This window comes from Anas platyrhynchos, chromosome 3 (genome assembly GCF_047663525.1).
Source record: "Anas platyrhynchos isolate ZD024472 breed Pekin duck chromosome 3, IASCAAS_PekinDuck_T2T, whole genome shotgun sequence".
In the NCBI taxonomy this organism is placed as follows: domain Eukaryota; kingdom Metazoa; phylum Chordata; class Aves; order Anseriformes; family Anatidae; genus Anas; species Anas platyrhynchos.
The window spans coordinates 42857135-42874451 of NC_092589.1; the positions used below are offsets into that span (position 1 = coordinate 42857135).

A 17317-nucleotide genomic window follows, 5' to 3' on the forward strand; every position below is an offset into this window, starting at 1 on the left:
ATATATTCCTGATGAGAGTTTTAATATTTGTAAACAACAACACAGGCATATGAAGCAATCCTGAAAAAAAGATACTTGAGATGCTTCCTTAGAACAGAAAGAGGTTAGGAGGGCTGACAAGCAGAAAGAAAACAGCTCCTGGAAACTTTCAGCAGAAATTATGTAAGTAAACAACACTTTGAATTTCTGGGGTTTTGTCAAAAAGTTATTTATTTGGGTTTCATTTGGGGCAACCAAAAAAAAAAAAAAAACCCACATTTTCAGCTTTTGCTTTTTTATTTCACGGAAATCTTTTAAAAATTATATGCATGCATTTCTCATAAGAAAGAATTCAAGAGAGAACTGGGCCCATCTCTAGGGAGTATCAAGGCGACTTAAGTTTCATGTCCTTATTGCATATTGAAAAAGAAAAAAGTGCCTAATGTAATAAGTAAACCCTGATTTTTGCAGGCAATCTTTTCCTTGCCAAGTTTCACACTGGAACAAACTGCAGATCCCCCATATATTTGCTTCTTGTGAATTTTTGCCAAATTAGAAGATATAGTTTGCTTGCAAGTACCACCTGCTGATTTTGTGGAAAACAGGGAAAACTCAAGTTTGACACACGACTTCAGAAAATTTTGCTTTTTACAAACAAAACAGAAAACACTTCTCCAGCATCATCACATCCCAAGCCAATATAATTTGCTAAAAGTTAGAGCATTTTTCTTTTAAATGAAAACACTCTGGGGCTGTTTCCACAGAAACCACATGTGAATGTTTGACAACTTTTGTCTCATACTTTCAGACAGAAGTCAAGACGAAAGTTGTACTTTTCCTTTAATTACTTTAATGTGATATAGGAATTAGCACTTTAAAAAGCACAATTCACTAGTATTTTTCTTATTAAACACTTGTGCAAATAGCCAATGGTAATAGTTTTTGGTTTTGCTTTTTTTTTTAATTTAGTAAACAGTTTAGGTTTTTTTCTTTCATTTAGATGTATTTTGTTCAAATTTGGTTTAAATCTAGTGAACACTTCCATTTCTAGCACTCTAAAGTGCTTCCATAGTTCAGTTAGCTTTCCTCTGTACAGGCACTAGCATTCGAAAGAAGAACTACAGAGTCCCAGCCTAACATGCTAATTGCTTCTGCTACTTGTAATTTATCTTCTTTCTGATGTCCACATAAAATAAATTACTTGTAATGGCAACAAAAACAGCTATCAAATATATGGCACTGTCCCACTCGGCATTGTTAAAGCCTCCTTTTAACAACACAAGCACAGATCCTGTTGGTCTCACCTGCTCAGCTATTAGTTTCAATTTGTCTCCCAGCGCTTGCCAACACGCTGGGGCGTGTGAGCAGTCCCAGAGGACCTCTTTGGAAAATCTCACCACATTCCCACACCTCTGACAATATTTCACTATACCTCAGGGTAATTCTAAACAATCTTTGCATTGTCTAATGCCATCTGTTCAGCATTTCGAAGCATAACTGCTCAGTATTCGCATCGCACGCGTGGTAACCAGTTTCTGTTATACCATACCATTCGTTTTTGTCATACCCTTTCCTTCCAGTTCATTCCTTTTTCATCGCCAGCCAGCACTGCATATCATACAGATGCACGGCATGACAGCCAGGAGGCTGAAGCAGTGGAGGGAGCATCGCGTTGCTCTGTTCTTGCCAGGAGCAGCATGTTCTCGGCTCCCTACCTAGGGGGGACGGTCCCGTATCACTGCTAAGAGAGCTGGCGGGTGTCGCATGACAAATCCCTGCATAGCGAGCCCAGATTACCACGGTCAGTAACAGGATAGCGTGCCTGCCTGAGAGGAAGCAGGCACTGAACCTAAAGCCAGGTAAGACGGTGCCGTTGTAAAGTACTGACCACAACCATCCCCACAGCCAGTCACACCCCGGCATCTCACCCCATGATGAGGGAGCGTGACCAGCCAGGAGCCTATTTCTATGCCCACAGGGCTGGCACTGGACAGGGATGGAAATCCCCTCTTGGCTCCGCTGACGGCTGGCTGCTTGTCTCTAGCCCTGCACTTAATCTGGGTAAATAAATTACATCAGGATTCCTCACTTGTAAAACAAGGATGGTGCATGGCCTTATTTGGGAAGTATTTTGGAGCCGGTAGTGAGGATATTCCAGAAATGCTAAAAACATCGCTATTGCACTTCTGCTGCTGCTTGAATTGGGCTAACATTTTTAATTAAATTATTTTGTTCAAAACCTCCTAGCTTTTAGACTCCTCAGTAGATAACATCAGTGACTCCTTTCCTTAATATTGCATGTCTTCAAGTACTTGCTGATGTCTGAAGTCAGTGCATTTCCAATACCAGAGGAATTAATACAAAGTTCTCCTAATAATTTGAGATCAAAAGCCCTCTGGAAGAGATGGGAGTCTGTCTGTGGTCATGCTTGGATTCAAGAATGCCTAAATATTAATTAAAAAAAAAAAAAAAAAAAAAACCTATAATTTTGAATGTTCGTATATTGTTTCTTCAGCTCTGGAACAAACCATAAATTAATTGAAAGGTCTACTGAATCTGCCTTACCATCATCCTGAACTGAGATTTATTTTATTTTATTTTTATCCCTTCCCAAAACACTGTTCATTCACCTAAAGCCTGGCCATCACTATTTTTGCAAATGAGCACATGTGGTGACATCCATCTCCAGTAACCGTTGACCTCAGGAAGTTAAGAAAACAAACGGTTTCAAAACCACACTGTGAAATATGGCTGCTGAGATCGCCAACACATTCCTCTCATTTTTCATTGGCCTCTCCTGTCGCTGTCACAGGACAAATCACAAGGCAGGAAATGCCAGCCCTGGCTTGATATGGCAAAGACAGACTAGACTTAAGTCTGCAGCTAGGCTTTTTCCATTAAAACCTGATGGCAGCACTACAAGGTAGCACCTGTTGGGCACACCCCAATGCCCACGTTCAGAGATGAGAGGAACTGGAGCCAAGGCTCCCAAAAAGCACTTCAGGGAGCAGTAAACCCCAGGGATCCCAGCAGGTCCCCTGCAGCATGCCCAGGGAAACACCTGAGCAATGCCAGCTTTGGCTCCTTATGACTCTGTGCTTAGGTACCCAGAAGGAAAATTTTATTTGACATTTTTTTTCTCCATTGGCGAGGTTATCATTCATATACAACTGTTTCCATGCATCTGAGTTTCACTGGAATTAGTCATCCAAGATACTGAGAAAGAAAAATCTTTGCTCCTTCCCACTCTGAAATTGTCACTGCTTGCACATGCCAATAAAGGTGGAAGGGTGTTTTCTTCTCCCCCCCCCCTCCTCCCCTCCAGAGGGAGGACTGGGACTCAGGAGCATCTTCCTCCCATTTACCCAGCAGCTTATGTTGCAGCCAGCAACATGCACCAGCAGCTCAAGTCCTGCCCTGCAGTGCCAGGTGCTGGTGGGGGCCAGATTTGGAGCCAGGTTAAGCTGTCCAGCAAGGAGCTAGAGGAGCACTGTGCCTGCCTGCACCAGGAAGGACTGGTGGTCCTGCAGAGGGGGTTATTGGCTTCAGCTAAGTAGTGCTTAATAGGAGCTACTTAGCTTCCCTGTTAGCAAACAGAGATAGCTCTGCTCAGGTGTGACTCCCTGTACCTGGTAAGTGGAGGCTTAATTGAGTCATTAAGGGAGAAGCCTTGTGTATTTTTTTTTTTATTTTTTTATTTTTTGGTGGGGAGGAATCAAATTAGGTTTGTTGTTTAAATTTCATTAATCTGAACAAACAATGGTATTGTTATTACATGACTCCCAGAGGAAATAACAAGAAAGCAAGGCAGGATGGATCAGAACCAGTCCCTGAGTAAGGTGAAATACCTCACACTTAAGAGAGGGGAATTTAGCAGGCAGAGAGGTTCCTGAAGCTGCATTCTAACACAACTCATAGCTTCAGTGGAAGTGTTGAAAGGTAAACAAGCGAAACAAGTGCTCAGATCCATCTGAGGACACGAGTCTTTCCAGAGTCAGACCTTGTCTTGCACAGAGCTGGGGAGTAATGTTCTCTGCAGAGGTGAGGGTCCTGCATCCAGCAATGTCTGCTGTTATAACTGTCATGCCAACTATACTTACTCACAAGCAAAAGAGCTAAAAATAATATCATCAACATTTTAAAATATCTAATCCAAATAATGCTGTTTCTAATCAAAATGTCATGCTTCTTGAAAATACTTCATACTGCTGGTTTGAGTTGGAGAAATAATTTGACTGCCATGAGGCTGATCAGGACAATCAGGTATCTTCCTTTACTATTCATATTCAGACTTATGAGATGTGAAATGCACAAATGTGTATAATTCTGCGCAACCCCCTTGGAAATAAAACATGTGTATTAGCCAACAGCATGTTTTAATAATTAGAGGACAGCAGCCAAGGAATAGCAATAGTGGTATTCAGAATGCATCAGACCCAGTTTATCTTTCCCTTTTTCTTCTTATTTCTCTTGCTGTCATCTTGTCTTTTAGGAGGCAGGGGAAACATTTCTGAGCCTCAAACCTCTGGTGTCTGAGGGAAGTCATCTCCAGCTTCCAAACTGTGCTTCACCCTCCCCAGGTGGGAATGAAGATTCCTATGAAATACTGCAAAATTGGTTCAGAGAGAGACAACAGGCCTGTTCTGCAGGTTTGTGCAACTCCTTTTGTAGGGACTTCTCAGAAACAGGCTAGAGAAAAGCCAAAGGATACAAACATGTTGAATCAGTCTTAAAAATTCAGGACATCAGCCTCAAAAAATATCACAAGGTCTCTGAAAAACAAACCAAAGAAACAATCCCTTCCAATTCTTTCATTCACCTTCCGGTTTTTGAAGAATTTACATTCACATGGCGTATTTAAACATTTCTCCTTAAGTGCAAGATGTGCTTAAAAAAAAGATCCAAAATGACCCTAAGAGATTCTCACATAATTACATATGTCCAGAAATTAAGACTTTAAAAAAGAGGAGAAAATATGGATACCCTAATAAAATCGCAAGCTGTCAGGAACCAGCTCACCCTTTGCTTGGTCTCCTTTTGGTGCAGTTTTGGTTCATACGGCAAACGGTTCTTCTCTGGTTGTTGTCACTAAAATCCACATTCTCTGATTTATTATTCAATGATGACCCAAAAATGTATACCTTTTATTGTGTGAATCCATCTAACAGCGTGTAATAGTTTCTTTTGGGCCACTACATTAGTCTCAAAACTGGTAACTTTCACAGCCTGCTAATTGCACCCTTTACAGGATGATAGTTACAATTCAGATTATTTTTTCTCCTCTCGTTGGATTTAGCCCAAGACCCAGTTGTTCCCTACACATTCAGCTTCTTCCTGTTTCACCTGCCTGCCTTGCTCTCATGGAGCTGGCAGCCTCCAGAGTCTCTGCCGACAATGCTTGTTCATTGTCCAGCTCCTTTGTCCCACAGGTCTGGTCCTGCACTACGTCCAATAATCAAGATTTGACTCACATGCCTTGACCACAATCCTATTGAATCTTTGGAAATATTACTATAAATATCAGGAGGTATTTGGGCTGCAAATAACATGTAATTGGTTGAAAAGACAATGTCAGCATCTTTTACTTTTTAAGTGAACTAATGGACAGCATATTGTCATATCAATGGGAGAAACATAAATTGTTCCGTCCCTCTTTCTGCTGCAGAGCTAGAAACAAAGTGCCTCATCTCTGCATACCTCTCTATGCCCCTCCAGTCCCTTATTTATCTTCTTGTATTGCAAGCTCCCTCATAGTATTCATTACCTTACTCTCTGCCTTTACTATGTTAAGACACCATGAAATCATTTGGTGTTAGATCTCTGGATATTGCTCCATACTGCGACACAATCAGAATTAAAATTGAAAGAAGGTACCTCTTTTTCTCAGATTTCTGAGTGGGAGAAGCTGTTAATTAAAGGTAGTTCAAACAGCAAGAGCCTGATGGAAACCCTTATTTACTGCAATAGCAATACACTTCTAATCCAGCTTTCCCTGCAAAACACTGCACAGCATAAAACAGAGCCTACATGTAACAAACAGTTACAAAGAAAACACATTGACTTCTCTGAGCAACATGAGCTGCCAAAAATGCATTCAGCCTCTGTGGAAAAGACCTTCACCTCTGGATACAGCCCATCAGTGCACACCCTGTTAGCAATTGCTAGCTCTTAGAAAATGACTTTCATCTGGTTGCAGAAAATAAGTATGTAAAAGCAAGTCTGGCAGGCCTCAGAGCTTTATTCACTGCAGTTTCAATTAGATAACCATCCGTCACTCCATTGTGCATACCAGTCCAGTATCTTGATGACACATGGCCTCTACCATACCTGACAGATACTTTGAGTATCCTATCATTGTCACTACGTTTTCCTATCTTTAAGGGAAATACTCGTGCCTGGCATTTTTTTCTTCTATCCTATGGAAGGATGTGGGGGAGGTGCTTCCAGTCTCCCTTGCTATTCCTACAGGCAATCAAGAGGTTTTGTTTTATTCTTATTTCTTTCCTTATAGGATGTTGCAGAGAATGGCTCCCCAAAGTGTTCAGTTATTGCTCACTTGAGCATTGTTCTCACTAATTCAAGCACTTATCAGCACAGAGAAGTAAATATCATGAAAGCAGAGTAAGAGAAAAAAAAAAAAAAAAAAAGAAACTTTTATTACAGCATTTCTACCACAAATGCTTTCTTAAGATTGCATGACCTTCATGCATTCAGCCTCTTTGTCCCTGGTAGCTCCCCAAAAGAGGTTTCCACAGTGGCTGTCCCACCATGTCTTTCTTGTTTTAGAGATGCTTTCAGCTCTCTGCAGGTGGTACGTTACTCCTCTGCACATCAGTGCCAGTTCTAATTAGACATCAGTTTTCCTTACCCAAACTATTTGACAGCTGTCTCTGATGCTTCCTGCAGACTCCACCCACCACTGATGGTGACAGAGTGCTCAGGGACAGAGCTGCAGAGCTGGCCCAATAAGTCAAACTATTGGCCATTTTGATCACAGAGGCTGATATCTTTTAGGTGGTTTCAGACCTCATTCTTTGAAACTAAGGGGTGGCACCCAAAAGTTATTGGCTTTTGCAGGCCTTTATCCTGCTATTCCTATGGCTCCTGCAAAGAATCACTCCTACCAACAGGTCACCAGGAAGAGTACAAGACTCAGCCTACCTCCTGAACAGTCTGTGGAGCCAGCAGCCTGCTCTCACACTGGCTTCTGCAAGAAAAACATACTCTTCTGGTAACACACACGCTATCATGCCATTAACACAAGTTTCATATGCTTTGAAACACAACCATTGAATAGATATAAACTGACCAGTCTCTCATATTTCTGAAAACGTTACTGGACTACAAAAACTCAGACAAGCCCATAAAATACAACTTTTCTGGTAGGTAAGTAATGACAGAAAGTGAAACTTTCTAACTTCAGTAGATCCAAGTTTCTTCTTGACAAAGTCACTATCTGGCCTTTTCCAAGCAGCCTGAAGGAAACACCTCTATACCATGAACAGGCAGATCTTCACACTTACTAAAACATCAGACTTCAAATTTACCTAGAAAGCTATCAGTACAAAATCGCCTTTGCTCCATGATAAGGCTCTTTAATGTAAGCAAAAGCAATAAATGTTCAAGCACTGTTTGTCATTTATTAAGTCCCCAATTCACTTGGAAAAGAGTGGTAAAATCAAATCACAGAGAATAAATATTCAGCTTAGTAACAAGAACTCTGTGAGTTCTGAGAAAATGTTCACACGTGTGCATTGCTAGACAAGTTACTGAAACATGGCCAAGCTGTTTGAAAACACAACAAGCTAAACAAACGCATACACACAAAAAAAATAAAGTTATCTTGCAACCATAGGGTTTGTGTTCTCCCTCAGTATTCTGATGCTAACAGAGAACTTACTAGCCTATGATGGTCACCAGAATTTAGTCCATTTGGACACCTGTCTTAAGAGCATGAGCAGGTGTACTGGAGAGGGCCCTGGTGCCCTTGGGCTTTCCCTTGGAACACGACATAAAGGTGCTGTGCATGACCCCATACATGAAAGAATGGAAAGTCTTTTCTATTCATCTTAACATAGCTTAATACTGGGTACAGATAAATGCAAATAAACAATGTGTTCAAAAAACTATAGATATTTTTGCTGCCACGCTTGTAGAATTAGGAGAATAGAAGTTAAAAAGAATGCTGTGTTTGATTAAGAAGTATCTAGATTTATACAAGTTTCATGGGCTTCTCTCAACTCTTCAACTTACAGGCACTGTAATAGGCAGGTCCAAGTTTGTTGCCTAGTAAGCTAGTTTTTGAGCAACCCTGTGTTCCTAAGATAGTAGGAACGTCTTTAATTCTACACCTTCATGACTGACAGTCAGGATTTAGATGAACAACCTTCCTAATATTGATTCTAGTCTTGGAGAATCAATATGTCTTCCTCCATGCCATCCCATCAAGAGATTTCTTCATCAAAAAATTTTCATCTTCCATGCACTAATTCAGTTCAATTACCATTGAACATGGTAGCCAGTAAGTGCAATTTTAATTTGTCCAGACAGTAAATAAAATTAAGCAATGAGTATTTGGCTAAACCCTAAAGCCAAATGGCTAAACATGTGAATCCATATGGGAATGGCTTGTGCTGGGTAATGGTCTAATCCCAGAATGAGGCTTCTTTTCATGTTATACACTTCACGCTCCCTGCCATTTTATACCTTCTTAATCATGCCCTAATCTCATAATCAGACACAATGATAACCAATCCATCTGGAGTGATAATAGATTTATGGCTCACTGAAAGATAGCGTGATGGAAAGAACTAGGGACTAATCTCCTACATCCTATTTGCATTAACAGGGAAAATGGCAAACTTTGTTCCCATTGCTCTCACTGAGTAATACCAGCAAACACTGAGGAAAAAAAAGATAGTAATCACTGGAAGTACATGAGATTTAAGACCAGTATGCACAGGGACTGAAGGGATAAGATCCAATTTAAAACTAACACAGGTCTTCAAGGCACAGCTATAGGTTGAGATCATGGGGAATAATATCAGGCCACTCTAGTGTTAGCACACAGGATGAGCCAGTCTGTTGCTTGACAACGTATGGTTTGTGTACTACTCAGCCTAATCCCACACTGTGGGCCAACATGGAAATGGTCACTGACTTGCTTCCTACCTTTAGGGTGTTACTGCAGTCAATGGATTAGGGAATAAAAAATAAAATTAAAAAAGGAGCTTTCCTGGCAATAGCTCAGCTCCTTTTAAAAACTGGCTTCTCAATTTTCTTTGATCATAATTTTGTTTGTTTTATATGTTTTTGAAGGCTCTCTGATGTGACAATCCCCTATTCTGCTGTTTGCATCCAGATACAGCTTTGTGATGAAAAGCTTTGTTCTTCTCTAATATTGCAACAGTTGTGATTGTTAATGTACTCTGCTATTCATCTCTGCATGAAGTTATCAGACCTTATTCTTTACTGGCTTCCACTGATGAACATCAGGAATCTTTCCAAAGATATGACACTAATATTGAAGTAAGCAAAAGGAGGTCCAGACTTCGCATGCTTCCCAGAAGCTACTTCAAGATGAGGGAACTTTATATTGTTGTGATTGTCTTTTTGCAATGAATGTTTTTAAAAAAAAGTTTTTTAGGCATTTATAGCTGGCATGCAGCCATTACTCTACATGGAGTCGTGGAGTGGGTAGACAAGGTATTGTCTCACAGCTGCAGATAAAACACTAACATCACAGTCATATTTTTAATATTGTTAACTCTAAGATTCAACCGGTTCTAACATAACAGTTCTTCAAAACATTTTATATGCTGGCATTGATCACAGTAATGCTAATTCATTCCTGTTGAACCATCCAAAGCAGATGACTGGAAGCGATTAAAATCTTCATCTGCCCTCCAGCCCCAATGGTGTCATTCAGGCAAGAGGTTCTGAGCCCTCTCAAACCCACCACGCATTCCCCAAATTGGAAATTTTTGGGGAATAAGCTCTCATTTTTAGCACAAAGCTACTGGATGCCAAGAACTGCCATTGTGCAAATGACATGCTCCAATACTCGTTTTACTGTTCAGATCCCAAATCCCCTATTTCCTGTTGACTCTCATTGCTTAAGCTAATATCATTCAGCCTACTCTTTCAACTGGGTAGAAGGGCTTAGTCAAACCCTATTGCAGGCAGAGGAACACAGTGCACATGTGTAACAGAGTAGAAATTGTTGGCTCAGAGCATATTCATTTGTTGTGTGTAACTCAGTAATAAAAAGCAAATGCAGAGACTTCATTTTATATATAATAAAAATACTGCAATATTTTATGTGTCTCATTTTAGCAGCCCGTTTTTAAATAACAACCTTATTTTTTTCCAATTGCAAATCTCTGAACAGAGGAGCAAAACATTAAAGTATTTTTAGTTTATGGGCTAAACGTCCAGCCCAGCAGTTTGCTAGTAATATATGTATACTGATAATAACCACAACTAGCAGGGGATGCAAAGCAGCCTCGGTTATTTCTCTTTGCTCTGTGAGAACGTACTCCTCCTGTTAAGAATTTAGATGTCAGCCAGGATTTCTAACTGTATCAGTTCACACTTCCCCGAAGAGAAGCAAAATGGTAGATTTTTCTTTGTAATACCACAAAGCCTGTCTGAACACCATGGCTCAACTGCTCAGGGTAACTGAGGAAACAGCACAGAAATTTTAATTTTTCTTTTTCACATAGTAGTTTTTTTAAACATCAATAAACTGAGTACTGCTGGAAATTTGTCATTTTGCCCCGAGAGAAATCAGTACATCTCTGAGCATTCAGGGCATTCCCTCATTCGTCTTTCTCCAATGAATGCCAGTGATGCATTCCCTGGAACCAATGGTGAGGGACCTCCTAAGCTTAAAAAGATATCTCACAAAGTTTAAAAGTAGCTAAGTGGAGATCTCTTTGCATAAACACATCTGTCTTTTCCAGAACATTTGCCTTTTATCTCCTGAATGCACATAGGTCTCTGCAGAGCCTGACATGGACATGACCCACAGTGGGCAGACATCACCCACGGTTTGGGCAAAGACTATGCACAGGGCTCCTCAAGACACAGGCAGGGACATAGAGCACCAAAGATGGACAGACGAAAGGTTCCATTTTGCTTTAGGTAAAAAGTTAAGGGACCTGTGTAATGAATGCACACTGAATGAAATGCCGCTGGAGATATCAACCTAGAGCTGCATGAGATTCAGTATTAATTACAGTGTGTCATAGCAGCATTTTTATACTACCAAATGAATTTGTGGTTTCCACCGAGACTCTCCAAATGATATTGGTATCATTCTAATAAAATCTGTAGTGAAAGACAATAACATCCTAGAAGCAGATAACACCTTCAAAAATGAAATTACCTCAGAAGTGCGAGCACCAGCTCTCTGTAGTTTACTTCTGAATTTCATAATCACAGTTTACACTACTATACCTTTCTTTTTCCCTTCAGCCACTGTATTTCTACTAAGATATATTTAAAGGATACCACAGACATCTTAAAGGAATAACCATCATCCTCAAAAAGTTGTGTCAGTCTCTACAAGAGACTGGATTTGGAGAACTGGAATGAAGTGCCTTTTTCCTTTTCCCAAGACAGTTTTGGAAAGAGCAGGGTGTATTGTTTCCCTCTGGTGCTCCGAGGTGAAGACAAATTAGCCTTTGCTTCTGACAAATTGGTTTCTTGTTTTCAATAATAAAGTATCCTAATTGAAAACGTAAACCCTGATTTGAAAATCCCTTGTGTTTTCACACACATTGCTTTTATCGTACTCATGCTTCTTCACTTCATCATCTTTGCAAAATGTTTATGAAAAGTGAGATGGTCACAATGCCTCCCAGTAAAAGTAATGCTAATCATCATCAACCTGACTTTACAGGTGGGGACAGAACAATGTACTCAATTACAGACAGAAAACAGCTTTTACCACAAGCTTGACTCTTTCCCCTACTGCATACTTCCAAGCAGCAAGGATGCCAGCAAGTCAGCTCCTGGCTTGATTGTGGCTTCAAGAAAAGGGGCTTGGAGGTCTCTACCGGAGCTTACTTTGTTCATAAATATCTGTGAAGTGCTTGGGGATGCAAAGCTTGAGTGACTACCTACAAGATAGTACAAACCAGTAACTCCTCTTCTGAAAGACAGAAGAGAAAGAAGGGTGTCCTCTCCCCAGTGACTTGGTTGATGAGGGGAGATAGGGCATTTCACAAGAGGAGCAACGTCACATCTTCCCTTCCTCTTTCCTTTGAGCCCTGGAAAGCAGTCAGGTAATTAGGCAGTTGTGCTGCCCCTGAGAAGCAATGAACAAACGAGCTAATTAGCCCCAATTCATTGTTAAGCTTGAAACCAACCAACAGCAGCACTTTTCAGAGCAAATTTCCTTGCTGGTGACTTTATTTTGTTACCATTTTTACTGCCATCTAATTGAAGCCACTGATGGCTAATTGCTTCATTTATCATCAAGTTTACAGGCCACACACTGCAAAACTAATTAGAGACCAGACATTGCGTTTCAGCCTCCCTTTGAAATACTGCTGGCATTTACATGAAATTTCAGTTCATTATGTTTTAAAGAAGCCAAGAGAGTGGGAACGGGAGGATTATTTTTGAAAAGCAGCACTGAGATTAGGCAAGCCCAGATAGAGCTCTAGTGCACCATGTACTTTAAGTCTGGGGAACAGGGTGGAGAAGAACTAGCAGTTTTCTCCCCAGTTTCTGATGCTACTGAGTGCAAACCCAAACCCACAGAATGAATGTTGTACAAACACTAGCAGCTAGCTCTGCACATATAGCTCTCGACCATACTGATTTTCACAGGGAAGTGGTGAATTTTGCACTCGAGGTGAGAAATACTGCCCTAAGGATTTAAATCTGACAAGTGCCAAGGTCTTGTGAAGGTTCCTCTGTTTGGCGTGGAAAGACAGGAAGGCAGACTTTGGCATTCACCATGCATTGATTCGACAATAAATCACCCGAAGCCTGCAGACATTTGGCAGGTCTGCAAAGAATTGCTGTTATTTTAACTGAAATCTGATAGATTTTCTACTTTTAAGGTATTTTCAGATAAATGCCTCTGATTTGGAGCCAGCTTTGCTCTTGCCTTGCACAGGTTTCCCCTCTAACTTCACCAGGGCTACACTTTGGACAGAGGTTCACCAGTTCTGGCTCCAAGTGAGAATAAAGCTTATGTTCTCCTTCCTGCTTGTTGTTTGATATTCTCCTGTTGCAACTATTCCTCTTCCTTCCCCTTCTTAGGTCCCCTACATCCTGACAGGCTCATTTCTCCCTAAATAAACTTAAAGCACAGAAGCAAAATTCATTTGTTGCCTGGGAAACACACAATTCAGTATAAGGGGCTGCCATCCTAAGAGAGCTATAGACCTCCAAGGAAGTTTTTATATCAATAATTGTAACCAACCAGAAGTACCAGGTTAGTAAAACATTCCCCACTATGTGCTCACTACTTTTCAAAGTTTTTGATGAGTTCTTCATTTTAACCAGTTATTCATTGTTGTTGTTGTTGTTTTTTTTTTTTTTTAAATGGACAATCTAAGTCTTATTTTCATTTTTATTTTTTTTCACTATTACAGCAACAGAATTTGACAGAGTTTCAGAAGGGAGAAGAAATCCCTGGCTAAGGTTTACTGGTGAACTCTTCATCATATCATCACTCTGTCCCATTAGCTCTCATTCTTCATTTTGATTCAAAGACTCTTTTCTCTAAAACACTTTCTCTGAAACAGTCCTCTCTCTTCTGGCCTTCTAAGTGTCACTAAATATATTGCAATAGTGTATTACTACATTCTGCTTCTGGTTTTGATACACAGTATAAAAAAACCTTTATTTCTCCCAGGAAAATATTCACACTGCTCATTTCCTCTAAGAATTACTCCAAAGGGTGTCCCCCTTTGGGAGGCTGGCTGGGTGTGCTCCAAGACACATTGTCACCCCGCGCTGTGGGGTTATTTTTCCAGTTAAGTTATGATTGTTCTTAAAGGCTCCAGCAATGATCATTTTGTTTCTTTGCCAGAAAAATAAGCTATTTTTAGCAGGGCAATAATATTATATATTGTCTCAGATATGGATGTAGAGCATGTGTTAAGTGCAGTCATGCATCAGTCTCACTATAATTCAAGCTCTGGGAGTATTTTACCTGACATCATGGAAGTAAACTAGGTATCAGTATATGATTATTATTTTTAACAAGGATTTCTTCCAGCTGCTCCCTAACAAAAGCAAGGCCAGGGAGGCACACCATCAGCTAACTGATATCTCAGTCAAGGGCCCAAAAGAATAAATGCAGAGAGAGCCTTGTGCTCATAGCCTATTCTGAAACTGCAAGGAGAGAATCTTGCAATAATCCAAGTAAGCAGTAAAAGATACTTGTGACAAGAACCTAGTCCCAAATTACAGATGACAATTAATTTAAAGTTGATCGTGGTCTGAATTTAAAAGATCATAATGACTAATCCTGGTCAAACAGGATTTGACCTGCCTGGCCTCTCCTGCCAGGCAGAGAAGGACCTGGGAGTGATGGTGGACAGTCGGCTGAATATGAGCCAGCAGTGTGCTCAGGTGGCCAAGAAGGCCAACAGCATCCTGGCTTGTATCAGAAACAGTGTGACCAGCAGGGCTAGGGAGGTGATCGTCCCCCTGTACTCGGCTCTGGTGAGGCCGCACCTCGAGTACTGTGTTCAGTTTTGGGCCCCTCACTACAAGAAGGACATGGAGGTGCTTGAGAGGGTCCAGAGAAGGGTGACAAAGCTGGTGAGGGCTCTGGAGAGCAAGTCCTACAAGGAGCGGCTGAAGGAGCTGGGCTTGTTCAGCCTGGAGAAGAGGAGGCTCGAGGCGACCTTATTGCTCTTTACAGATACCTTAAAGGAGGCTGTAGCGAGGTGGGGGTTGGCCTGTTCTCCCACGTGCCTGGTGACAGGACGAGGGGGAACGGGCTAAAGCTGTGCCAGGGGAGTTTTAGGTTAGATGTTAGGAAGAACTTCTTTACCGAAAGGGTTGTTAGGCACTGGAACAGGCTGCCCAGGGAGGTGGTGGAGTCACCATCCCTGGAGGTCTTTAAAAGATGTTTAGATGGGATATGGTTTAGTGGGAACTGTTAGTGTTAGGTTAGAGGTTGGACTCGATGATCTTAAGGTCTCTTCCAAGCTAGAAATTCTGTGATTCTGTGAAACAGTGGGTTTTCCTGAAGTGGGAACAGATGATCTTCAGGTAGTTTACAAGACTAGCTCCAGTTGTCTTTATCAATGAGCATGCTTTCCTCCATTATTTCTGCAAAAAGTCCACTCTAATCCCCTTTCTTTAATAGCATTATTAGTGCTATTACCACAAGGCCTTGAGAGAGAGTTTATCTCAGCTGAAAACAGGGCTGAGTTGACATCTACACATGGATTCCAGCATAGCCAGAAGAAAATCTTAATCACACTGTAGCCCTCACATGTATGCTCACCACAGCAAGCAACAAGAACAGCTTTAAGAAAATATCATTAAGCATCCCCTTGTGATAGAAAAGCACTTTTCCTAAACTACCTTCATTTTTGGAAGTTTCCTAAACTCTCTCTTCATGAGCATCTAAGCAAGTTTTAGAAGAAAAAAAAAAACCTCTTGGGATTATCAGCCACATAGGGACCTAACCTCCAGTACAAAAGTTTACCATTTTAACATTCTTCTCCAGCATCTAAACTCCATACTGCAATTTGATATCTCTAGTGACAATAAGAAAAGCAGTCTATGTTGCTGCATAAGAAAAATAAACCAGCAATTAACAAGTTCCTATATGTTTCCTGTTTACATAATACAGCTCTTTCGCAGGACAAGAGCCCGGAAGAAACTGATAGGCCTGGAAAAGATTTGCAATAAAAGCTATTTGAAATACTCACCAATGCAACAAGACCAGTTGTTTCCTCTGTGAAGAGTGTAAAAGGATGGATTTAAATGTGGGTTAAAATGCTGTCAGAACTGACTAGAGGTGGCAGTGGGGAGGGGTTTCAACACATGACACTTGTGGGAAAGTTGTTTTGCACCACTGCTAGTGGGTAGGGCAATTTCTTATCACAACTACTTTATTTTTTTAAAAAAAGAAGTCTACATGCAAAGTGTATGCAATTCACAAATGTGTTAAAAGCAACTTTAACAGCATAATAGTAAAGGTATATGTTGATTTGCTGCTTTTTTATTTTTTAAGAAATCGTAGGTGAACTTACTCATCTATTAGTCTTGTCATATCTCCAAAATAAAAAGTTGTAGTAGTTTTCACTGAAGATCACATACATGTGTTGGTATTTGGCTTGCATGCTTGAGAACCTCACTGAACAAAAACTAACCTATCCTTGCTGTTATGCAGGATACTGTGTTCCAAGACCTCCAGTGACACCCATTAAGGTTTACACTTCTCAGAGTTTTCAGCAAATTGCAAGCAATTTGAAACACTTTTTATCAAGTGCTTTCCCCCTCACCCCAGACACATTTGACTTCGGTTTTCCCTCTGAGAAGAAATTCAAAAGATGGATCTCCATTTCAAGAGAAGCCATGAATTGCAAGAGGAGCTTGGAGAGTTCCATTCTTCAGAGAGGACCTCAGGAGCAGACCATCCAGGATCAGATTCCAGCACAACAGCGAGCACAGCTAACGCCACATGAAGAGTCAGCTTTAGTCTCACTTCTGCCATTAGTTCAGTAGATAAACTTTTCTTCACACTTCACAATTCCTCACTTAAAAAGGACTTAGTATCACCAGGCCTTTTTGTAAAAGGCTTCAAGAGGAAAAGCCCTGTACCTGATTTATATCTGATCTTTTTATTATAACTGTATTAGGAGATATTTTAAAATTTTTAAAAAATGCTGCTGGAAATGTTAGCACTAATATTCCTGCCTTGTCTTAGTTTGATTTCAAATAGTTAAAGTCATGAACAAAATTTAATCTAATTCAAAAAATTAACATACATATCAAAATAGCTGTAATATTGGGAGGGGAGAGGGGGAAGGTGGAGAGTCTCTTTATTAATTCAAGAACCAGGAAGTCTTGAATAAAACTACCCAAAGTTCAGAAAAGCTACAGAGCATAATTTTGATGCTCACTTTGTCCATGCTAAAAGGTTTCAAGTAATCAACTTATTTTTAGAACTTGAAATATATTGGGATAAAATTCAACAGTCACATGTCATGCAGGAGAGCAGTACAAGCTCAGGTCAAAAAGAGTGAAGCCCATAGTTGAAGGCATGCTGTAAAATTTCCCTGAATGTGGCCTAATTGAGAGAAACTCAGTCTAAACTGCGAGGCTGGTCCCCATTGATTTCAATAGGAGT

General features: G+C 40.5%; 1 long non-coding RNA gene across 11 annotated transcripts in view; it reads right to left on the reverse strand.

The window, feature by feature from the left end:
• The window catches only part of LOC110351925 (uncharacterized), a 225158-nt gene that overhangs the window by 38494 nt on the left and 169347 nt on the right, over positions 1–17317 (reverse strand). For 2 of the 11 annotated variants that reach the window (XR_011808263.1, XR_011808262.1), the window contains exon 4: positions 15894–16638. The exons of the other annotated variants lie outside the window; for them this stretch is intronic. This is a non-coding gene — a long non-coding RNA (uncharacterized lncRNA). The remainder of the gene's footprint in view (positions 1–15893; positions 16639–17317) is intronic. 11 annotated transcript variants of the gene reach the window in all.